At 38.7% G+C, this 25,552-nt stretch overlaps 2 long non-coding RNA genes across 2 annotated transcripts in view; one reads left to right on the forward strand and one right to left on the reverse strand.

Annotated features, from left to right (window-relative positions):
* Window positions 1-25,552, reverse strand: part of LOC149868245 (uncharacterized) — a 94,178-nt gene that overhangs the window by 41,792 nt on the left and 26,834 nt on the right. The window contains exons 2-5 of the long non-coding RNA XR_016441209.1: window positions 19,828-19,922; window positions 16,346-16,482; window positions 15,278-15,430; window positions 366-416 (exon numbers count right to left, since the gene is read on the reverse strand). This is a non-coding gene — a long non-coding RNA (uncharacterized LOC149868245). The remainder of the gene's footprint in view (window positions 1-365; window positions 417-15,277; window positions 15,431-16,345; window positions 16,483-19,827; window positions 19,923-25,552) is intronic.
* LOC149868246 (uncharacterized) lies at window positions 20,814-25,227 on the forward strand. The gene is made up of 3 exons (XR_016441210.1): window positions 20,814-20,892; window positions 22,930-23,087; window positions 23,764-25,227. It is a non-coding gene; the product is annotated as an uncharacterized LOC149868246 (long non-coding RNA).

Genomic DNA, 25,552 nt, shown 5'->3' on the forward strand with positions numbered 1-25,552 from the left:
TGTAGCTGGACCCGCATCCTGGTGAGCAAAGGTAACAGGGAAGCTCTGATTTTCCATGATAAAACACCCAAAATCAAATGCCAAATTTTATAGGTATTTAGAATTTATTTTATAATGAGTGAGACATTGGTTAGCTTTCAAAGTACTTTAAAATTGTAAATATATCAATAAAACTTTGTGTTCAACTGATACCTATATATACAGTGGCATATCATTTTAATCACGGGAAAACGTGGATTTCAGGGTTTTTTAATCAGAGAATTTGCAATTTATTTTTATTGGAGAAAGCCAGGATAAAAGTGTAAAAATCCTGGAAGTGCATATAACTAAATGATTTTAAAAATAGTAATAAACTGGTGAATTACCATTTTACAGATGAACATCCACTTGGGGGTTTTTCCAGCATACAGGCAGCCCTGAAAGTTAAAAACAAAGACAGAAAAAAATTCCAGTTCCTATGAAACTTCCAGATTGTAGCTATCTTTGTCTTTATATAAATAATTAGTGAAGCATTCTTTCTGTTTATGTCCTGCCCAGCAAGAGCAGAATTGTTTGTGGGGGGGAAGAAACTGCTGTGTTCTTGGTGCAAGCCAAGCACATCCTACAAATTCTAGAGTCCAAGAAAAATTTATCTTGGCAACAAGTCTATTCAAGAAATCAGCATGTGGGATGTGGTACGCCATGGTCCGTGCAGGACCCCTGGTTAGGAAGGCCTGTTTCTGGTCAAGCATCTACCCTACCTCCTCTCCACTCCATACCATTTATTGTACATAGTCAGATACATTACCCTAGCTTTGAGCACTGCAAGTTATACGTCCCCTAACTACATAAATTATGAAAACTGTTTGTTGCTTTTGCTATCAAAACAGAACAAATAAATGTATTTTAAATATTTATTTATGTGTGAACTGAAAAAGGGACTAATATGGAGTGTTTATTATATCTTCCTGCTTTTGCCATCTAGACCTTTTGGCCACAGGCACCCTTAATTTACATAGTGTCCCTCATCTTTTCCATTGTTGTTAATTGAAATGCTCATACTTCAGATCCTCTGATTATTGACCCCAATTTGTTCTGCATGTTCCTTTGTCTGGAGTTGCATTAATTTTTAATCATTATTATTATTATTATTATTATTAAATACTATTATGGGAATGCTTATTTCATTAAAGTCATCTTCTTTCTTGCCCGGGAAAAGGACATAAAAAGCATTTTTACATTGATGAACTGTATGTGTGTCTATCTCTACCTCATTCAAACAGATAAATTAGTATAAAACAGGGGAAACTGCTATCATTAAGATTCTGTAATAGTTTCCAATCTAACTTCCTGTTTTCAATTCTTCAGACCTTTCTAAAGAACTTTCACTTTTTAGCTAAACTTTTACAGGCTTTGTCTTTGCCCAAAAATGACTTTCTTTTTTAAGCTTGAGCAAGAGCAGCTTTACCATTTCTTCAACTAGAAGGAACATATACTCTTTTCCCACAATAAAATTTTCAAGTATATTTTTATAAATAGCTCTACAGACAAAATGCCGACATTCATCTTGATGCAGACAGCTGAAATATAGCATGGGAATAACCTTCAGAGTAAAATGCCTTCCAATGTTCTGATGAAACTGGATTTGGATATGACTGCTTTTGCACTGTGCTAGTTATATATAACTAGCACAGTGCAAAAGCAGTCATATATATCAAATTCATTTTTGGGGGTTAAGAGCCATGCTAAGAAGGCTGCGCTGGATGACTGTATGGTGAGTAACATAGCGGCCTAGTGAAAAGTGTACACTGATGGATCACATGGACAGAGGCAAGGGATTTGGATGTTTTCTTGATTAGTCCCTATAGACTTCATACAGTACAAAGGGGTTAAAAGGGCTTCCTCACTATAAAATGAGCTATGGGAAGTCCCATTATGATACACATCAGAAGTTCTCCTAAGAATCGCAAGAAAAAGGGATTTCCCTCCTAGCAGACCTCTGAGTTTTGTGGAACAGATCTCCTAATAGTATCTAGACAGTGAGTTTTGAGTATGCACACAGCCCTGCCACTGTTTGAAGAAGCTGACAGATGTCTTGTTTTGTTTTATTTTTGCTTAAACATAAAACACAGGCATGCTAAAGATTCTATCTATAATCAGCAGCTACAACATTCAGTTTGAACGTGCAGCTGTAACTCAGCACTTCTTTTGTTCATTCTTTACAATATAGTCCTAAATTAGATGATCAGACATTTTTTTACAAATAACCTCATGCATACTTTTATTTACTTTTAACCCTAGTGTTGCAGTTTGTAATGAGATGCTACCTGCTGCACCAGGAAGCTGAGCAGGACTGCAGGCATAGAGCTGAGTCCAATCCCCATCAAAGTCGGTAAAGGTTTTGCCATTGATTTCAGTGAGAGGTGGAACATGCCTTACATTATTAAGACACATACATACAAGAGAAGGGAACAAGTTGGATCCACTGTCTAAATGCCCACACGATTAAAACTTGATGTCGAAAGTTTTTAGGAGTGTTGAGCTTCTACAACTGCCAATGAAATGAATGGTATCTGGGTGCTCAACACTTGCAAAAATAACGACAACTTTAATCAAGCACCTAAACATGAATATAGGTGATTAACTTTAGACAGCCATGTATGAAAACTATACGTAAGTCAATAAAGATGAATTACATGTCTACAGGACTGCGCAGGAAGATCCTCAAGGAAAATGAGCACTCTTCAAAGTTGCTCTTTACTCTTTATCTATAAAGTTATCAATATCAATATTACAGATTTCCTTGGTATTTTCCATTTCAAGTACATGAATGTTGTTGAAACTGTTAACATGTCTGAAAGCCAAGCCCCTTTTACACTTTAGAGGTATTGCACAATAGACTGGATAACTGCACAATTACCTGGAGACCAGCTACACATGCAAAGTATCTATCACACAATAAACCGTTCCAACCAGCTATTAAGATAGACCTAAAAAATGTGTATTAACTTTATACCTCATTGCTATCAAGCTCTAATTTGCACTGTAAAAGGTTCTCCCCTGAGGCTGGGAGCCCTGTCAGCTGACAGCTCCCAGTCACAAGGGTGTACCCTACCCAACATAAAAGCCCTAGGGATTGAGGCAGCTATGATCCCTAGGGCTCAGAGGTACATGAAACCCCCAGGGCCAAAAGATCACTGCTGCAGCGATTCCTTCCTGAGGCCAGAGGATTCCTGCACCAATTTCCTATACCTATGGCAATCCTCGGATCCCAGTGGCTTCTTGTACCCTCACAATGGAGGGTTTGCCCCTACAGCCACCCTCCAGCCCTGGGGGTTTCCCACACCCCTGGGGCAGGGGGAGATCACTGGTGTGGTGATCCCTACAGGTTTCAAGCACCTGGAGGTTTACCACGTTGGCTAGGAGCACCTCAACTGGGGTGTGTGGGGCTCCCAGCCCCAGGAGCTTGCTTCTTGTTAGTGTAGGAGTAGCATGTGTAGAGGGGGTGGAGCACCAAATACACTTTGTCCACCAACTGTATGCACTCAAAACAGTGAGGAAAAAGGTAAGATGCTAGATTTAACCAGGTAAGAATTAGTGTATGTCAATGTAAATAGACCTAATATAAACCAAAAGAGAGCCAACTAAAGGTTGGAATACAACTTAGTTTGCCATTTATTTACTTTTGGTATTTGATCCTATCGTTATGGCCTCAATCCTGCCATTTGATCTATCCAGAGGACCTTCGTACCAGCAGTGTCCTACTTGGGTTATCTGTGGGCACAGAAGTACACATGCATGGATCAAATTGCAAGATTGGGACGTTAATGTTCTCTTCACGTAGGGCCAGATTGTGACCCCATTATTCACTCAGGTGTTGAAACCAATGGGCAACTGAGTAACTGCTTACCAATGGCAATAAGGGATTTGCTCTCAGGCCTTTAATGTTTTGTATGAAAAGTGTGTATCCACATTCATATGCAAAGTAATTTTACTTTTTAGAGTCTGACACACAGAAAATAAACCAATAAAAAAATATGCAGGAAATCTCACCTACCTACAAAAAAGTCATAACACACTTGAGTGTATAACAAAGTAATAGGAGATGTAATATATATGTGTGTGTATGTGCTTGTATGTGTACACATGCAATAGAAGTGCCATTTTTCTGAGAATTGACCACAACAGAATAATTCCATTATTGCACTTTTTATACCACCCTGTGAAAAGCAGGAGCCCAACTTTGATACCTAGCACTAATTGAATAAGTAGACTTTTTAAAATTAATTTAAGCCCTTTCTTTCCTTTTTTCCAGTAAATGTATTCAGTAGAACTCAACAGTTCCAAGAATTCATTGGGCCACAAAGTCTTTCATGATGCCTCCGTGACCAGAAGAAGTGTTGTCTCGCAGTTCTAAAAGGGTGTTTTAAGAATCGGTGATGTAAAATAACACAAGGGCATGTAGACTGGTTGTTTTAAAGTATGCAGTGAGCCAAGTGTGTGTCAGGAATGCTGAAGCAGGAAATGGCTTGGATTGCAGCAGAAACATTATGCTGTGTTTGTTTAAGTTTGCGTGTGAAAGGTGAGCCCTCCCAGCCCTTTCATCACCATGACTGTGATTAAAACATTGCCTGCCTAGAACGAAGTGTAAGGTGTGCATTCTCTTCAGCCAGCTGTCAATCTTTCAGTTAGCTGGTTTGCAGGCTGAGGGAGAGGACGTGTTCCTGTTTTCAGCATGTGGGCGAAAGATCATGCTCTGGGAAATTAAACTGGAATGAAAATTGAGCCCTTTCTCTATGTTTATACTAAAACTTCCTCTATATCTCAGTACATACTGTACAAGCCAGCTACAAGAACTGGAGTACTCAAGACTACTTTCTTATTGTTTCATAAGATTCTGTAGATGTGTTTATTTAAAAAAAGAAAAAGGTTCTATTTATTACCTATATATTTGGATCATGCTTATATTTACATGCATGCATATCAAAACAGCTAATTTACATTCATCTATAGAATGGGAATGCTACACGACAAGGTCTGCAGAAAACATCTGGCGTTTTTAATCAAACTCATATACTTTACACTGGGGCAGATCCAAGAGTTGTAAAAAGGCCTTAGAAAAACAGCAGTCAGAGGTGAATAGGGGAGTAAGTCTAATAAAGGAAGGCCTGCTAGGTAAATAATTCATATAACAAATGTACATACCAGGGCTTGCATTAGTATAGTTTGTCTTATAATGGATTAAGAAACTAGCTGGTAAAAAATTATTATTTTTAATTTGGTGGCAGTGTGCTGTCCTAAAGCCCTGTATGTTTTGCCATGTTTTCCATATGCTATTTTAAATACACCAAACAAGACAACAGGTCAAATTGGTCTGTAAATTAGCAACAGAGGGAGTTAAAATAAAAAAAAAAAAAATCAAAGCCTCAAAAAACAAAGGTGACCACGACCAAAGTTCATGAATTGCATATAGGGTATGTGCACATATTGGTAGTACCCAATCTACAATCACATGACTTACTTTCAGCTGTGTGATCATAAATTGGGTCCAGCTTGGGCACATATTCACCAGTGCCAGGAGCCACACCAGGAACTTGATCTAAGTAAGCAGCAGTGGGTGGAGGGGTGGGCAGGATCAGGAGGTGGCATGTCTGAGGGCAGGGGGCTTGTCCATCCAGAAGTTGGAGGATCAAAGGAGTAAAAATTGCCCAATGGGAGTGGGGGCTAGGAAGAGCACAACCCTAAGGCTGGGGTGAGCAGCAGAGCTTTCCCAGCCCCAGAGCTGCACTCTGAATGTGTGAAAAGCAGTCATTAGATTGGGCTAACCCATTCTCAGTGAACTAAGTTACATGGGGTTGGCCTTATTTTGCCTGACCTAACCTCTCCAAGCGTCTTTACAGATTGGCACTTAACCTATCTAGGGTTAGGTTGATCAACTGTAATGTCTGCACATCTGCCAAGTTAGATGGAAGAAGTGAGGAGCCAGACAGAAAGGCTTTGGGTTTCACTCTAAAAGATAACTCTTTATACAACTGTTATTACAGTGTGTTCCTTTGAGTCTTCTCTATGTTCCTCTTTGCAGCCATAAGAGGAAGAAAGTGAGATTACCAGCAGGAAATGTAAAGTTACTGCAATATCAAGTAGTGCTGGAGCCACTGTCAGAAACATGCAGTGTGGTACATACCTTCATGGTTCAAAAAGGAATATTAGCAGTTGTTCTGATAGAGCAGGGTGGCTTTACAGTAAGAATGATGCACGGTTATGTTAGTGTATGTGCATCTTCATGATATTTGCCATAGTATCTGCCATTGCAGAAAAGTTACTCTTTTCAAGTTCCAGTGAAAATAATGCTATTTTTGTAGAACTCTATCATTGCTCTCTGATTCCATGTATGAAACCTTTAAAAAAATCCTCTCTGGAAATAGTAGTTGTAAGACTACAAAAATGCTGAATAAGTGAATTTTTCAAATGGTGCTACTTAGATCTTGGTATCACATCAAGATCCAGTTTACAGCCTGATCAATCATGACGAACTCTCTTGAGAGACCTAGTTTGGCATGCTGCCAGGTGAGGACAGCCTCCTAGAAATAACCTGAGGATGCACAGCATTTTCCAGAAGGCACCACACAAGATCACATCCCATCAGGCTTTTCAAGGTAATTGTTTTATGTATCTTTTATTGTCCTTGTTTCTCCAGTGTTGCTTTCCAGTTCCTCATTTAAGACTATTTGATACATCACTGACACATTGTGGTAGTTTAACTTCAAAGAACATTATTCAACAGAAATGTAGCGGGGGAGGGCGAATTTCAAATGAAGTCAATTACACCTTTTTTTCAGACTACAAATTACAGACTTCCTCAAAAAAAAACCTGGGGTCACCTTCATACTTGCTTTTCTTCCTTCCCTATTGATGCCAGTGCGGATTCTACATTAAAATGAATGCAGAAAGGTAAGTGATCCATAGCGCAGATGGGAGATGAGCATTTTACCCTAAGTTTCCTATACTGTGTCGGCTGTTGGAATGATCGATTAGTCTTCGTGAAGTCGTCATGCAATAGACTTTCTAGTCAAGACTAGCCTTGCTTGTAAGGTAAACCATAGCAATGGCAATAATTGTGGAGCACCTTACCTCCTTTCATGGCCATATTGATTTAAGACATTCATGACCTTAGAGACACCAAGTACAAATTAGTCAATCTTTTCTGAGATGCATTAATTTTGCAAATTTGGTAGTTTTGCCACTGACTTCAAAGGAGACAGTATTTCCCCTTAATTTTTTTGTTGTTGTTTTCAGAGACCATCCAATTACAGCATGGAATCTGTAGTGTGGTGGGAAAGGTTAAAGGAAGATTTCTTTAAAAAATACTTGTGTATGTTTGCAAAAAAGGCTCTTTAATTTCTTAAGTAATTGTCTTAACTCTTTAAAAGATCCCAGTGACCTAAGAGATGATGCAAAAAAAATCACAGTCTTAGCTACTGCCTTGTGACCCAGTCCAAGATTGTTGCATACCTAAAACGCTTGCATCAGAATTTGTGGGGACTGATAAATGTACAACCACACCTTGCTGGGGTCATTTGACCCCAGTACTCTTTCCTGCCATGGCAGGGGGTCAGATTCAATGATCTGCTCAGGTCCCTTCCGACCCTAGAAACTATGAAACTATATTTGCAGACCTCACTACCTTGTACTGCCTCCTCTGATGCTATCATAAATTCAGGACCATTATTGCCTCTTGAGGATTTTCAGTATTTTCTCTTTGTATATCAGTTATCCCTTGATACAAGGATGATGTCTGCTGGGTTGGGGGAACGGGGGCAGTTACTGGTGAGTTTTAAGGTGGCTGAGGAGTTCAATCCATGCTCTGCAAAGTTTTCCACAGATATGGTCTAGTGGAGCCTTGGCGGGCGGGGGGGAACACAACTGTTGGCCAGGATGTTATGCACTTTCCTTCCTCCTCTGTCATTTCTCAGCTTCTCGAGCAAGACAGTTCTCTTCAAAGTGGGCTGTAGCTTGGTGTACGGTGCAGTGCCACTGAAACCCGTTACCAGCCAGCACTTCCCAATTTGTAGGATCAATGCACCCATCTTAAGGTATGCTTTCAGTGTGTCCTTGTAGCACTTCCTCTGTCCTCCCTGGGTCCTCTTACCATGGCTAAGTTGAGGGACAAGGACTTTCTTCCAGAGATGAGCATCGGCCATCTCAACCCAGCACAGTTGATGTTTCATGATCTTTGCCTCGGTGTTGGTTATGTTAGTTGCAGAGAGGGTAAAATCACTTTTCCACATGCTGAAGCACACAGGCAGGGGCATGCCCAGGGACAAATAGTAGCGGCACAAATATGTGCCGCTGCTATTTGTCCCATGGGAAATGTGTGCCCCTGCGTGTGAGCTCTCCAGGATACTCTCGAAACATCTACTTATGTAGCCATAATGGCAAACATCATGGTAGTAACCTCGGACTCTACAAAGAGAAATGGCAAATGTCACTTACAAAGCATGGATGCATGAATGAATATGTATTCACAACATTGCAGCTGCATACAAGGGGGACAGAGAACAAAACTCAGGCCTGTGTGCTGTTGCCATATGAAAACACACAAAATTATTTCTGAAGGACACTCAGGTATTATTTCAGCCCAAATGTCACAATGAATAGGGCAAACTAGGAGTTATAACAGAGTATATTAATAGACATTTTTCAGAACTTATGTCAGTTTACATGTTAATGTTACATGGAACATTAAAAACCTAGGTGCAACAAAATTGATCTCACATCTGGAATAAAAAAAGAAACTGTCCAGTCTAGTAGAGTTGTCCAATTTGAATAACATGAGGAAGTAAACAAAGCAAAATAGGTAAAAAAATTGATGCCAAGTGAATCCTTAGCATTGAGATAGGCAGATAGTTTTGCATGGTAATTTCATCTGTGAACCCTTGGGTGAGAAACTTAGGTTAGATCAGTCCTTTCTCACAAACAGATTAGATTAAGTGCCATGCCAGGTCAGACCAACGAACCATCTAGCTCAGTATCTTGGCTTATAGTGTTTCTTAGTGGGCATTGGCTCATGGTCCCTTAAACAACATAACCTGTTTCTGACCACGGCAGAAGTGGAACTATAGAGGGGGAGCACTGAACCAGATATATCTAAGCAAATACCCTAAACTAGTGGTTTTTTATCTTTTTCATTTATGGACCCATAATAAATCTAGAATTGTGGTGTGGACCCCTTTGGAAATTTCAAATGGAGGTGCAAACCACTGAATTGTAAGTGTGGGCTTTCACATACGTTTGATTGATCATAGTCATCTTTTGTGGACCCCGTAGGCATAGTCTGAGGACCCCTAGGGGTCTGTGGACCACAGGTTGAAAACCACTGCCTTAACCAATAAGCTGTAAAGTCAATCTCTGGCCTCTCTCTCTCTCTCAACAAGAATATCCTGCATTGACTTAGGATAATGGCAGAAAAATTACTCCAAATTTTCCTTGTAGACTCTGCCCAGTCCACTTATTTAAGAACTGCAGGTGAAAACCTTAGGTCACCAGAGCCTGGGTTTCTCATTCGATAGCATGATTTTCTGATATTCTAGCAGTGGAAACATTTAATCTGCTATGCATAGCCTTATACACAGGCTAATAAAGGAGGATAGATGAGGTGCCAAGTTATAAATCAATTGAAGAATTGAAGTGATCTTTCTCACAACAATATTAGATTCTTGTTAGCAGTGACCACTTGGAATTAAGACATATCACTAGAATACTATTGTTTTGAGCATTTTTTTTCTGTTTTTGGAATTCTTCAAGCCAAAATTTAACATTAGGAATGTTAGCTGGTCTGTGGTTTATCATCATTGCCATGTGGGAAGGTTTTCAACTTCTGTGTTAAGTGCCAGTCAAACATATCTAAATGTATATGTGAGAAATTCTGGCCCAGCTGGGGAGGGGAAGGGATCATTTGTCTAGGAAAATCTTAATTCCATTTGGCAGACTTAAAGTGTAGAAAACAAAAACATGCCAGAAAGCTGAGTCCTAAAACACTTTAAATAACCAGCCACTTTAAATTACATCTATGTATCTGTGTCGTCTTGCAATATCTTAATTTTACATTTACATGTAAATTTACGATCCAAGAGAGTCATTGTTGTAAAGATTGATAGACAACTCGAGGGCAAACTGCACAGTCTAGCTACAAGTTATTTATTTATTATTTCAGTGTAGGTTGTGTGGGACACAATGTGGGCACTATTTATTAATCTTGATATGCAAAGACTTCAGTATTCCCCTGGTGGCTTATTCAATATGACTTTTGTTAATGGTTTTTAATATACATATACTTAGAGCAAAGTTTAAGTGTCTGCATGTTTATTTAAAATCTAATATGTGCACGCACGCACGTGTGTGTGTGTGTGTGTGTGTGTGATTTTTCATACCTAAAATATATTAGAAATCAGCACAATTCTGGTGCAGTAGAAAAAAACTAGTAATTTTGGGAGCAATCCAAGACTTTCAAATTTAGTTGCTTTATTCATCTAATCCTATGGGCCAAAATTACCCTCAGTGTAGCTCTATTAACTGTAAAAGAACTACACCACCGATTAATGTAGCCCTTATGTGTGATGTCAACATGCAAAAATAGCTGGACTTGCACCTGCTTGTCTGATTAGGCTATAGAAAGAAGGCTGGCAATCAACAAAAATGCAGTATATTCATCTTGGGGAAGATCTAATCCAAAAGATTTTACACAGCTGTATTCAAAATGTATGAAGTCTTACCCTCATCCCACATTTCTCACCTGTGGATATTATCTATCTAATTAAATTTTGGTGTGTTTTTTTTTTAGCCCACGTGTCCATACTTTTCTAAAATGTTTATTTGCTGTCTCTGATTTTTATTCCCCAAACTTCAGACTTGTTAAGTAAGTAAAAGTAATGGACATGGATCTAAAATGGAATAAGTAATTGCTTGATAGCTTCTTGCTAACTCTTTAAAGTGCTGTGCAGCTGCTGATGTATGTTTGTGCTGGCATTACAGAGTGGAGCCCTGGGAATAAGGAATCTGATTTCAGAGAAACAAGAGCTAGCTTCAAAGAAGAGAGCAACTCTCCCCAGCTGATAGAACTTTTACTGAAAGAAAACAACAATGAAGTAAGAAACACACAAGTAATATCTCCTGTTACTCCTCTGCAATCCTTTTCAAAACTTTCTTCTCATTTATCTGATTATATACTTCCGTCTCTAAATTCTCCCTTGTGATGGTTTTACCTTTTCTGTTAGTTTAGGTGTTTGATTGTAGATTTCAGTGTGAGACCACATTACTTCAAAGCACATTATATTAGTTATTAAAGGGGGGAAAAAAACCTTCTGTAATTGCAATATATCCTTGGAGGTCTCTTCAGAGTGGGAAACCAATTTGAGGTCTATTAGATGTATGTTTTTTTAATATAGATTAAAAGGGTATAATACACTAATAACGAGCTAGTCCAGAGTTTTCATTCGTTGATGCTATGGTGTTTAAATATCACAGCTAATCTAGGTTAGATCATATTATTCCTGGAGTGAGATGGCTGGAATAAACAAATCACCCACCCAAACATGTGTTCTACATTTTAAGAAAGAGCTGGTAAGTACAGGGTATACTTACAGAGGCTCTGCTGATAGCCTATTATGTTTCTTTTTTGTGAGTTAAAAAATTGAATTTGTTTAAACAAAGAGAAAAAGTGTTCATTAGAGGTCTGATCTAGCTGCCATTGAATTTAGTGGCTATTTTGCGATTTACTTAAATGAGAGCAGGTCCACGACCTACATGTCATAGCCTAGCTCTTCATCTGGTGTAAGTCTGTGTAACTCAGTTGAAGTTAATGGAGCTAAAACAATTTAGTTATGCCAATTTTCGCCTGCTGAAAAACTGACCTCTTATATTTATTTAAAGGATTCACAACATGCTAATGATGTATGATAATATCTTCACCTTCTCCCATAAAAGATTTGCTTCCTTTTCACTTTTTTGAGTATAATTTTACGGCAGTAATTTCTTCTTTTATTTATTTTTTTTCTGAGAAGGTTCCATAAAAGTTGCTCTTTGCGGAAGGGGAGAACAGCATCAGTTTGTTTAGTTATTCTGAATGTATGATGAATGAAATGTCAGAAATAATTCCACAAAATAGTGATGCATAATCCCACAGGACAAAAGCCTGCATTAGAAATCCCACTGCAGGTTTAATTTGCCAAAATGAATCCCTGTTGCAACATCAGTTATTACTTTTGTAAAACAGTAATAAGGTAGCATTGACAAATTATAAACCAAGAGTAAAGAAAATGAGTCTGGAATTATTTGACATTACTCATCACTAAACCTAGTTGATATATTCCTACTAGTAAAAAGACTTCTAACTGAGACAAACTCATTGCAATCCTGGTTACCCAAGGTATTAAACATCCCTGAATTCCCTTTGCTGCCGTGGGAGTTAAGGAAACCCAGGACATCATAGGAAGTGCACTCACGTAATAGTTACATGATTTTTGCTGGGGATTTGTAACTCATTGAGCAACCTTTAAACTAAAGAGCATAATCCATTTTTTTTTTAGTTACACCCTCATAGTTATAATAGAAGTTACACATCACAGTCATGTTACTCTGCTTGGTCTTCTTACACGGACTATGGCACTTTCATAATAACAGTGGGGAGACCTTTAGGTTGCTAGCAAAGCACAAAGAGTATTCGATTCTCAAGGAAGAGCTGAAGGCAAGTCATGCCATCTCCAAAGTCCAAGGAAGACCTGCTGTGTCCACAATATGCAGAGGCATAGAGAACAGCATAGTGTTGATCTGAGAAGGGTCAAGATGGCATAAAGTGAAAACTGGGTGCTTTGAGATAGAAAGACACCCGGTGGACAAGAGGATGAATCAAGGAATAGCCTGTGGTGCTTGAATGAAAGGGAAGGAAAGTTACACTGCTATATTCCAAGAAAGAGGACTTTTGATTTACCAAGTGAAACTACTCAGTGAAGACAGAAGAGATAGGAAGATCCATTTTGGGTGCACATTTCAGGGGCCTGGAAGAGAAAACGGAAAGCAAAGGGTACAAAGTAATATGCTAGTGATTGGATTTTCAGTACAGGAAACTGTCAAGTTTAGGGTTCCCCTCCCCAGGCCCATGAGAGGGTTTTAAACAATTTTACTTCTCAGGACAATGAAGGCACAGGATCCATCTAGAAGGGAAACTAGGTAACATGAAGAAGTTCCCCTTGCTCTAGAAAAATATTGCTGTGGATATAAGTGGAAGACTAACACCAAATACAGGAGCAATTGGCAGTAAAATGTGGTCATATTCAGGGGAAGTATAGAGACTTCAGTTCTTAGGAAGCAGTAGAAACTTTTCTGGAGGGAGGAGTCAGTAAGAGATCATCACAGGAGAAGAGGCTATTTAAGTTCAAATGTAAAATCTATTTTATCTCTGATACTCCTCATGCCAGGAACTAACTACTACATTTGTGTGAGCTGCTCCTTGACTTACTTTCTGGAGATCAAAAACCTGACCATTAAATAACTGAAAATCAGTTTCTTCCAATGTATTTGTTGATTCCTGAGTTCAGATTCTCTGTTTCCCTTGCAAGAACTCTGCCCCATAACATCTTCCTACACTCTTCTTGCTCTGGGATCTTGATTTTGTTCTCAAGTTTAAAACATGGAGAGAAAAGGTGGACTGACAATGAAAACAAAAAGAATTTACTTTGTTAGGATAAGGTAGTTACCGAGGGTGTATGAGGGGCAGATGTGCCAGTCTTTCTGACTGTGTATCAGAAGGTGGCATTTCACACAGGGTGGGAGGGTTTTAGTTCTGCGCATTATACTATTTTCTGAAAGAAGTGGAATAAGAAACCATTTATTTTTGAGTATGGCATGCTCCAGACCATATTGGCTATTCTACATTTTGTCCAAAGGTTCCCAAATGTTTGATAAATTTAAATTAAAATACATACCATATACATGTCGTCTTTGGCTACATATTATTAGGAACACTGTTGGTCAAAACTTTCCATGCTAACCATTATTTTCCAAAATGCCCTCTACTTTTGTGTGCATAGTTTAGTACCCATAATAAATGGAGGGAAAGGAAAGATGTCATCAATCTACCTTACATGCTCCCCCAGACAGGTTGTTAGATACCCACTTGCTGTCCTCTAGCCTAGCACTTAATTGTTGATGCAAAAGAAATGTGTATGTCAGTATGGAGACTCTTACTCCAGATGAGTGCACATATAGGGGTAGAAGTCACACACCAACTTGTGTATTTACATCTTACATAAGTAATTCCAAAATTCTGGTCTACTGATGCTCCTTTTCCCTGTTTAGAGCCAATACATTCCTGTATAAATCAGGTGAAATCTGTATACAGTTTTGTAACTATGAGTATTCTATGTAAGCAATTCAGCAATTGCTCGCGTTGAATAATAGTAATAGAGAAGTATAAACTATATTGTTACCTCTTTTCTAGCTTGTCACAGGGTTGTATTATAAGTCATGGATAGGAAGGGAGATGCTACACATGATTTCAGATAGGAGGGACACTAGGCCATGAAACTCTCCGTTAAGATGCAGTCTAATCTTTAAAAGTCTTCAAGAACCAGCATCCTGTGTAATGTGATTGGGGATATTTCATTACCCATATGCATGTCTAATCCTATTTGAATCCTATTAATCTCTTGGCTTAAGTTATATCTAATGGCAATAAACTCAACAGGTTAACTATGGAATGTGTAAAAAAATAAGACTTTCCTTTTATCAGTCTCTTTCCCATTTCATTTCATTAACTCTCTTGTTTTTGTGTGAGTAAATAGGTCTTACTTTCTGGATATAATTTATAATCTTGTCTGTTTCTACAAGTGGGTGCTCCCCTCCCCCCCCAACCCCTTTATTATGGAACAGCCTAATAGCTAGAGTATCCTCCCAGGAAGTGGGAGACCTAGATTCAGTTCCCATCTGCCTGAAGAGTCAACCCTAGATCTCACACCTCCCAGGAAAGTGCCTTAATCACCAGACTATCAGCTGTCCCATACAGGTGGCACTTTTCTTCCCTACCAGTGAATCTGTGTCACCCAGGTCTCTCATTTCCTGCCTGAGCACTCTGTTCCATTGACCTAACTTATAAAAAAAGGACTCCAACATTCCTGATGTCCTTATTTTAAAAGAACAAAATGAGTCGTGTTCAGTTACAGGTGTCTGCCCCAGGAGAACGTTCCGAGCTGTCAGTGGAGCCAGTTCCAAAACAATATCATAAAGTCTAAGATTTAAGACTCACCCCTGTTTTCAGTGGGTCTAGCTCTAGGGAGCTGCATGCTGGCTTCAAGCAGTTTCCTGTTGAGTGAGCCAACTATTTGGCATCCATCCTGAGGCATCTAACGAGGTGCATGCATTGTGTAGTAGAGCCGCCATTCACACAAGGTTCTGAATTCTACTCTAGGACAGGGAAATACAAGTTGGATGGAGCAATGCCTAACTTCTAGCTGCTTAAGACATTTATTAAATGTAATTCTTAGTCTTTGCACATGTTAGAATTAAGATTATGCCTTACCCCTGCACCAGAGCACACTTACCTTGTACAAGTAGAAATAACTGCCTAGATTACAAGGCAGTGGAAAAACAGGTTCTAAATCCTAATCTTAGGCCCTGGCAGATAAATAAAAGCCAGACTTTCCCTTTTTATTGGAAATTTTTATCTAACTTTGTGTTTTGTCAGTATGTTTTTTTTCTTTTTAAACTGAGGTGCCAAACATTTTTCTGTTTACTGTAGGCCCTCTCTTATCAGCACTTCACTATTTCACCTAGGTTGGCAAGGTTATTTGGTACACGTAATATCTCACTCATATAAGATCTCACCACAGCAGTCTCCGTGGTTCTGTACATCTCATAATGTGTACACAAAACAAGTAAAGGTAGACTCTGCTCACTCAGCAGCAAAATTCACATTAGCAAGATCTTAATCAAATTACACAGTCTCTTTTACAAATGACAGGAGTTTAGAATATTTCATACTAAATCAAAACACTGGTATATCAAGTATGATAATAACACAGCTGAAGCAGCAGCTAATCCCTGTTGCTACAGGTGATAATGTAAACCCTCTCCCAGAATGTACCTCTTCTTGGTCTAGCTCTATAGAGACCTATCGTGTATTTAGACTGGTGTAGTCTTGCTAATTTCTCTTTCAAGTATTGATTTTGTTTTAGGGAGAAGGGAGTAGGGAAAAGACTAGTAGTGTTTCCAACTATGTCAGGAAAAATAAGAATAAAGCAAGATTAACATTAACTAAAAAAAGCAGCTGGACATTTCATTAAAGAAATCATGTTGTGATACACAGTGTGTTTACCTTAGTGCCTGTTATTAGTATTGCAGATCTGTGGAGATGAGCAACAGAGGAGGCTGCAGATTGCTTCCGTTTAAATGAATGTTTCTCTTGGGTTCCATGGAGTAGTCAGTGAATCGAATGGTCTCTGGACATCACTGCTTGAATATCGAAATAAAAGTTTGTTGTTCCACGATTAAAATACTTTTTTATTGGCTTAATTTTCCCATGGTACATATCTGAACCAAGGCTGCCTGACTTGTTTTTTTTCTGTGACGTTTTCCCAATGGAAATTGAACGCCTTTCATAGAAAGAACTTGAAACAAGGTATGTGAGAAGAAAAAGTAGGTAGTGACAACAAAGTACTACATTGTTTGTAGCATAAATGTGTAATACTCACAGCAGTTGTATCTTCAAAGTCAGTTACCATTATGAAATAACTATATATCCACTCTTATTTGAGAGAGAAGGAAGAATTTCTGTTCCCTTTTTATTTAGGTATAGATTCTAAGGCTCTCTCCTTATTAGAGTAAATCTCCTTCAAGGGGACATTTAGATGTCTAGTATTAAAAATGCTTCTGGTAGTTGGCAAACGAGCTACACTAACGCCATCAAAATTGCTAACACTAGTGGCGCTGATTCAGCATTAGCAAAGTTGGAAACATCTGAGAAATTTCCCATAGAAAAGATGAGGCCCTAAGAAATTACACAATTCTACAGGTAGATTCTGTAACAGAACCAGACATGGAAGTTACAAGTTTTTTAATCTTATTCTTGCGCTCAGACTACCGTGCTTTCTGAAGTATTTTTAAAAATGTCGCTGAACAATTCCAGTTTTACAAGCTTTCTAATGGTCTTATGTCTATGAATTACAGCATTACTATTCTGACTATTACTTGCAGGGTTTATAAGCACCTATCTTTATTTTTCTCATAATTAGCCACAATCTCAACTATCCAGGAGAAATGAATCTACTACAAAGTGCTTCCTAATGGGACACATATGCCAGTGATGAAAACTATTCAATGTCAGCATACTTAATAAAAAAAATCTCTGTTTTTTTATAAAGAAGTTCTTGATTGTAAATGAATCCTTTGAGTATCCCTGGTGTAAAATAGAGAACCAGCAAAGCAAATAAGGCTTCCAGGGCTGATAGTCTTGCCATGAGGGGCAAAAGCTGGGGCTGTAGCTGGAACAAACTACTGAGTAATGCAACAGGGCGAAAAATAGACTTGTAATCAGAGCAATATATCTAGGCCAACAAACAAATCAAATGAGGGACACTCAGACTTATTACAAGGCTTAAGTTCTTCCTGCACTTTATTTTATAATATATGTAAGATACCACTCAGTGCAAATAAGCCATATAATGGTAGGTGGGTACATTAATTACGATATCTAACTAGACGTTTAAAATGAAAGATACTTCCTCTGGTGGTTTAGGTAGAACAGAGATACATAACCTGCTAAAATATCTGCAGTAGCCCCAAGTTAACAGCCCATATTCTTTTAATCCTTTTAGTTATATTAATATTCTATTTTTGGAATACAGTTTGCCAATGTAATTTGCAATTATTACTTTGCATAATAAATTCATAATTTTAAGCCTCTGACTCTAAAAAGCAAATATCCCCTCAGTGCATTATCCATGGGAAACAAATTTGTGTGTGCGTTTCACCCAGATATATACAATTTAGAGGGATGGAGGGGCGGGGGTTGAGTTGAGCAGGGGAGAGATTTTCATAAAACAGCAAAAGAATCAGGACAATTTTTGTAATAAAATCCTGTCTAAGCCAAGCTCTCCAAGTAACAAATCCCCTGGCAGGAGGCCTGTCAGTGGATTGTTTCCAAGACTTCAGTCTGAACAGCAGCCAGAGGCTCTGCAGATGAACAGGCCCAATATGGCTTATCACCTTTCACCTCTGACTTCTCACCCTGTTGCCTCGTGCTTTGTGAACTTGGGATCTTGTGCAAGAATGCTTAGCCATCCTGTTTACAAACAGCCTATTTATTCCTCAGGAATGGTTTGGAAGGACATATCCAGGTCACCTAACCCTATGTTGTCACAGAAACCATGAGCTTCTAACTCTTCCTGTAGCTAAGACAAACAGCAAAAACATTGGACTGGTTAAAACTGGTGTTGGATGGTTAAATTGTTATTCTTCACTGACTTCGTCTTTGCACTGTAAACCCTGTCTGCAGCTTAACATGTAAAGTCATACTAAAGACATAACTGTTAAGAGACTTGCAGCCATCAGCTTTGCAAGAAAGAAAAGATGAATGTAGATTTTTTGTTTACTCAGCTTCACAAGTTATTTTCAGTAGTTCTGCTTTCCTTTATTCTTCCTGAGGTTTAAAATGGTGCCAGCAGCTTCATGCATGTTCTTTCCCTTATTAGTTCAGTTCCCAGGCCAACGTTTTTTGCCTCTTTTATAGTTTTCATTTAGGCTAACAACTTGTTGGGTTGCTCATTTGAGTGAATAGTCATAAGTGTTTGCTGAGATACTAGCCAGGAGGCAATTGCTTGATCCGGTGATGGTGTTCTTGTTATTTCAGCAATAGAATATAATAGTAATTAGAAACAGTAAGTCAGAGCTACTGCTTTTTCAGTCAACATGTTAACAGTAAATAATACAATGTCTTCTTATTGACATTGTCTACAAATTACATGCAGCACTGATTTACGTTATGCCATTTTTGTGTCAATGGTGTGGTACAAAGTGAAAATCAGTGAAGAATCTGACTCTACAGTATTTAAAGTTCTATAAACATTAAAAAATTATTGTTGAAATCCTTCCCACTTCTGATCCAAAGGCTGGATTTACTAAGTATTCAAATTTAGGCTTGTAAACTGATTGCTTAAAATTATTCATACATATCCTTCTTCCACCCCAGAACTCCAAATGGCAGATAGGTAAATGACTATAAAATAGTAATATCCGAAGTTCTGCATAGTGTTCAGGTGTCTCTGGGCAGATCTGAAAATTGCATTTGAATACAATGTCCAATAAATGCATAAGGAACACTTTGTATTAGTCCTCCAGGGACTATGGCATACATCTTGCTAAACTGGCCGCTTTTCCTTAAAAAACTCTGTACAGTCTGAGACTGCCACATATGATATCCAAAAAGCTGCTGTCTCTGCAACTTCTTCTGCTATTGTCAATGCATGCCCTGAGATCTAAGCCAAGGGCATAGTCTGGATCATTACATGTCAAAATGAAAATAATCAATTTTGATCCATCTTTAGAAAATGGGGTAATAGCGGAAGAAGGTCAGTAAACATTACCCATTTCTCTGTGGCACTGGATTCTTGAGAAAAACTTCAAAAGACGATGGGATTGTGATGCAGTCCTGTGCTGCATGATGCCCCTTAAATGCTGGGGAAAGGCTATAAAGAAATTCATACATAGCAGAAATTATTCCTACAGAGTTTCTGTGTGTTGACCAAAACAGAAATTAGAGCAGTATGGCCAATAAGGCTGGTGTTTAAGAGGTCAACTTACATTAGCATGTAGGTGTGCACTCGGGCATGCATTTTTGTGTTCATCCGTTGGGTCTGTTCTTTCAAAAATGTCAGGTTTATAGAATTTAGCTGGTGCTGTGGAAGAGATTCAGAGGAGAGTCAATAGGGAATGTAACTGTCATTTCCCATTCTTCCCACCCCACTAAGAAGTAAGCTAGTCAATCTTATGCTTCCTCCATGCTTGAAACCATTTAATTTGGACCTATCCCTGAACCATCGCAAAAGGAATAGCTGAAAAAAGAAAAATCCCCCCTCCTTATTATCCTACCGTTTTTCAGGATTTCCCTCCTTCTCCAGCAACTGTTCTGGATGGTGAGCAGTGAGAGAGCCAGTCAAAACTTCTCCCACCCATCACCATTTTCCCCACTCACTTGCTCAAGTGAACAGACCTGCTCTACTTTCTGTAGCTAGAATTATAAACTTAACATATGTTTGACAAAGCAAGAGGAAAAAAAATTTAATTCTATGCCTGAATAAGGGTTACCTAAAATCAGTCCCTCAAGGCTTACCTCTGCAACCTTATTTAAAAACTTGTGCTCATTCAAGCTGCTCTTGAGAGCTTGTAGTACTGATTGGCCTTTAGACTGGCATGTGTGACTTACACCAACACGTTACCCATGAATTCGGCCCACTGCATAAGAAATCCTGAGGGACTATGATTTAAATTTTTACTCCAGGCCCTAAGGGACTACCAGCCAGAGAAGAGGAGCATAGAAAGAAAAGTAGCTAACAGAAGGGTATGGGAATGTGGAGACTGCGCCCTGTTTAACACTTTCTTTTGTCTGCTCAGTGTTAGCTAAGCCAAACTCAGTTCACTTGCACATCAGTAAGCACATTTTTAAAAAGGCTGACTTTAAATTTGACCTTGTGAATTTCCATGTAATATTGGAGGAAATGCTTTAATATAACTTGCTCCTGAGTAAACATTATCTTGGTAATACGGTCCATCCTTCCTCTGTTTCAGGTCCGGAGGAGGAAAAAATATCACCAGATCAAAAAGGAGTCTGAGAACAGAAACAGAATGTAATACATACTGAAAGATAAGGTATAGATTTTGCAGGAAGGCTACAGGAAATCTACAAGAGACTAATTTTCAAATAGAGGAATATTCATAAAGATTAATAGAGTAACTATGCTGACAGACAGACATGCAAATATACCCAGGTATTACATTCTGATAGGCTGCTTTTTTTTCCTGCAATTTAACTTGTGTCTTTTATTTTCTGTTAGAAACTTCAAGACAAGTCTTTTCAATCTGTAGGATATTCAGAATAGCAGGAGCCAAGAAAACCCTCTCTCATCCTTCTCATCTCCCTCTCCTCATTGGACTCAAACTACCCCTTTTTCTCTACACTCTACTCCTCTATTCTCCCAAACAAGATCTTTTCCCTTTCCCCAGCTGTCCTAGGATTGCCCAGCTATCCAAAAAATATCTGATACCCTGTGTGTTAAGATTGAGACTTTCTGCAGAAATCACACTTTAATGGATGTTTGGTAAGATGCACAGGCTCAAAATCTGCAAAAATAATATGTGCTAAAATTTGCGGAAGGAATAAAATTAATGCATATGCCATGGCACTACCCTGTACTCTTTCCCATCTGGGAGGAAATAAATAGGCATTTCAGCTTAATGATATGCATGGTTCTCCCATTAGATCCCAGAATCTCTTAATGTAGATATACAGCATTTTCTGGATATCAACAAAGGGCTTGAAATATTATTTATACTCAAGCCTAGAATGATTGCCAGGAGAATAATTGTTTAAAAGCTGAAAATAGGGAAACAAAATTAACATCGCTGAATGGTATTCAGGCCTCAGTGATTTGGCAAACTTAGCAAAGATCACATCAGTTAAATGACAGATATGAACGCTTCAAAAAAATATGGTGGTGTTTCTTGAAAATTTCTGACTGAGCAAGGTTAATATAGTTAACACTCTGCTTTGCATATACTTGGTGTGAATTCCATGTGTGCTGTATATTTTTGCATCACTTATATTTAAGCTATTTGGATTTCTATTGATACTGTATAAGAATTGCTTCCAGGTTATTTGTTTCATCTTTATAACAATAATTAAAGCTAGTAAATTTAGAGAAAAGAGATCTAAGTAAATGAAACTCCAATGTACTAATTATCTAATGTGTAAGATCAATATGTAATATGTAGAGTTATTACACTATTTCAAGCTCTTTGATCCAATGAAAATGCATTTTTATATTCTTCGGTTTGAATCCCAAGGGTCGCCATTTCCCAGGGCGGGTAACTATCTGTGTCTGCACCCTATCAGTGTCTGCACCCACTCCAAATGAGCAAGTCCCCACCCCACCCTATGAACCCCCATCCTCCTTGCCCCTCCCCTCCACCCTAACTTACTTCCTCAGCTCCTGGCACTATTAATGGTATTAAAACAGGCATTGGGAGTGGCTTGTGAGATGGGGGGTGGCAAGCTTTTGGGGGGCCAGCAGGAGGGTTGTCCATCTGGGAGTGGGGTGAGGGGACAGGGGAACTAAAAATAGCCGAGATAGGGGGCAGGTAGGAAAAGTGCAGCCCTGGGGTCGGAGCCAGCTGATGGGCTATTCCTGCCCCAGGGTTACACTGGGAACTGTACAAAAATTCAGTTAGATTGGTTTCACTGGTCTCAATCTAAGTTAGCCTACCTCAGAGGTACAGTTAACTTAAATCAGGTCAGCCATTTTTAAACTGAACTAAACTTGCCGAACTTGTGTACAGTTCAGATTTAGATCCCTACTTAGGTCACTCTAAGTGTAAGGTCTGCAGCTGGGTGAACTAAGTTAGATAAGATGGCCATTTTTAATGTGATCTAACCTTCCCAAATATCTGCACCTAACCTATATTATCAGGCATGTCAGTTGCTTTAGTTTGCAAACCAAATGTGTACAGCAACATGTAACATCCTTTCTTCTAACATTCTTATATTTTATTCTCTGTTCCTTCGGCTATATGTGTCTACCTATTACGTATGGGTACCTGGCACCCCTTATGCCCTCTACCTGTTGTGGACATGCTGAGTTCACCAAAGGATCTAGGCCTTTTGTCCCTTGTTGTCTTCTTTCTTTGCAGTCTCAGTCTTTCAAGTGCCCATCTGTCTTTGGGCCCAAATTACAGCAGCCTAAAGGATGTTATAACGACAGCAAACCATAATGATTCCAGGGATTCCCCTGATTTAGGCGATCTCTCAACTACTGATGCAACAGCACGGAATTGGGACTAAGGATCTGGTAAGTCGCTAAAAACTATATATGCAACACATTATAGAACACAGAATGTAACCGTGCATGTCTACTCAAGACATTTACTGTAGAGCTGCTAATTAGCTCCACAGTAAAGTCTCCAGATCTACATGTGCAGCCCTATTAAGCCATAGTAAACTAATTCACTTTGTCATAGGTTAATACTTGTAAATACAGAAAGTTCTTTACTGCACAGTAACGCATGTGTAGACACTGATGAGGCTGACTGGGGCACAAGGGTGCTTTAGTGCAGGGGCTGCCTGCCAGCTAACCTCACACTGAAGCACCCTCATGCTGCAGCCAGCCCCTCAACAGCACATTGAGCTGAGTTGGAGCAGCCCCAGGCTGGCAGGTTGACCTCCTGAGCCCCCTGCCAGCTGGAGCTGGTCCAACCTAGCTCAACATGCTGTGGTCCCGGGCACATGTGTAAACAGCACTTGGGAGCAATAAACTCTGGTGCAACAATCACCGTAGTTTATTGTTTCACATTAATTTCACATGTTATTGAATCTTCTGTGATATGACCTACTTCTACCATTTTTTCATTTTAAATATATGCAGTTAACTATGGATATATTGTGAGGTTAAAAATTTAGGGCAAAATTTTCCTACCATATCTGCAAGTGTAAATCTATTTCATATTCTGTGTTCATTCCCTGTGCAGAATCTCCAGCAATGGGTCTGTGAATACTCTGTGAAATGATTGTAGTGAGAACTGGAAAGGAGAATTCTGACTCTGATACATGTTCCACACCGGGTACATGGTACCAGTTTTATTACTGGACCATTTCAAATCCACAGTAACTAAACAGAAGGCATGGTACTTACTCCAAACTTAATGCTTATGCAACTTGAGAACTAAATTTGGCTCCTACTGGACTCTGCTGTATATCTGAGGACTCTCCAGCTATTTAAGTGAGCAAGTGACTGTCATTTTGCTTAAAAATAAATTCTGCTATTTGGTTTATACTGTCAAAGGAATTCCCATATGATCAGCTTAGTTAAAAAAGGGAGAATAAGAAACAGTGAAGATGGTAAGAAAATTGGAGATATTTTCCCTAGGATGAATGTCTTTGCTTGTACTTTTACAGTATACAAATTAAGAGGTTAAACGTGGCAATATAAATTAAACCAATCAAAACCCCATATGCTTCATTGGTGCATACCACAAAGCAAAGAAGTTTCTAATAGCTTATTATAATAACCTATTAGAAAAAGTAACAGGAAACTATTTGTACACCTTACAAATGCTTAAGAGTTATATTCTTGTTTTCAGTACCATTCTGCTAGAAACAGTAAAAGGCAATATGTAATATGCATGTTACCAAGACAGGGGAATTGCCAAAGCAAAGAATCAGCCACCAGAAGACTTGCACTGAATGAACCCCCAAAGAAAAATGCAGGAACAGTAAGAGAAATAGCCTAGCAAATTTTCTGCCACCCTAAAGACACCGTAACCTGTAATACACATCCAACCAACACAGTGGAATGTAGAAAGACATCCATACATTGGTGTACACCAGGCATATATATGGCCAGCATAGCAATCTACAACTACTAAGGAGTAACTCACTGTGAAAATCCACAGAGTGCAGTGGGTTAAATGTCTCTGTATAGGTTCTGCTGTGCGCACTCAACAGTGGATTCAATATGGTTGGCCATGGTTCTGCTGCATTTTGAGATGTTTTTCCATATTCCTTCATGTGCCATGCCTTCTACTAGCGATGTCCATCACTTAGGTAGACATGCAACATACTATTTTTCCTTCCTTTGATTAATAACACTATGTCTACCCCCATTTCCACACTGATTTTCTTGAGGGACCAGTGGATGGCCAAGGTAAGTGAATTTTCTATTTGAAACATTAGCTCAACTTTTGACCTGCCTCCTCTTCTATTCTGATCAATCTCTTAATCCACTTGATTTTAAAACTATGAGAGCTTTGATTTTACCCCATTGGTTGCCCCTTAAATCTCATTTCTAATCCCCTAACTCCCTTAACAATTTTAACTCCTCTGCATTAATTATAAACATCTTTTTGGGATTATACTCTTAATCACAATTTTAAAATGAATAGAGCATTTGATAATCTGTATTCATGATGTAATCAGAAATAAAAAGAATCCCATAAAAGCTGTTTAATGACAATTTAAACTACTCAGCATTTAATTAAGGTTGTTAGAGGATTAGAAACCAGATAGAAGGATGGGAAGGGGCAAATCAGAACTCTTAAAGCATCAATTTTAAAACAAATTACCCCATTAAGGTTTTCTGTACAATAAACTGATTAAACAAATATTTTTTTCCAAATATCCTGGTTTAATAGTGTATCTTTGTACGTTCATGTTCTTTATAAAAACCTTGAAATTGTTCTAGAAGTGGTCTGGGCCCACTGAGTCCCTGTCTGTACCTTACTCAGAACCAAAATAAGCACTTGAATTCTGGCTTAGGCT

The sequence above is a fragment of the Crocodylus siamensis genome, chromosome 3, assembly GCF_052110815.1.
Source record: "Crocodylus siamensis isolate JL-2025a chromosome 3, ASM5211081v1, whole genome shotgun sequence".
Taxonomy (NCBI): domain Eukaryota; kingdom Metazoa; phylum Chordata; order Crocodylia; family Crocodylidae; genus Crocodylus; species Crocodylus siamensis.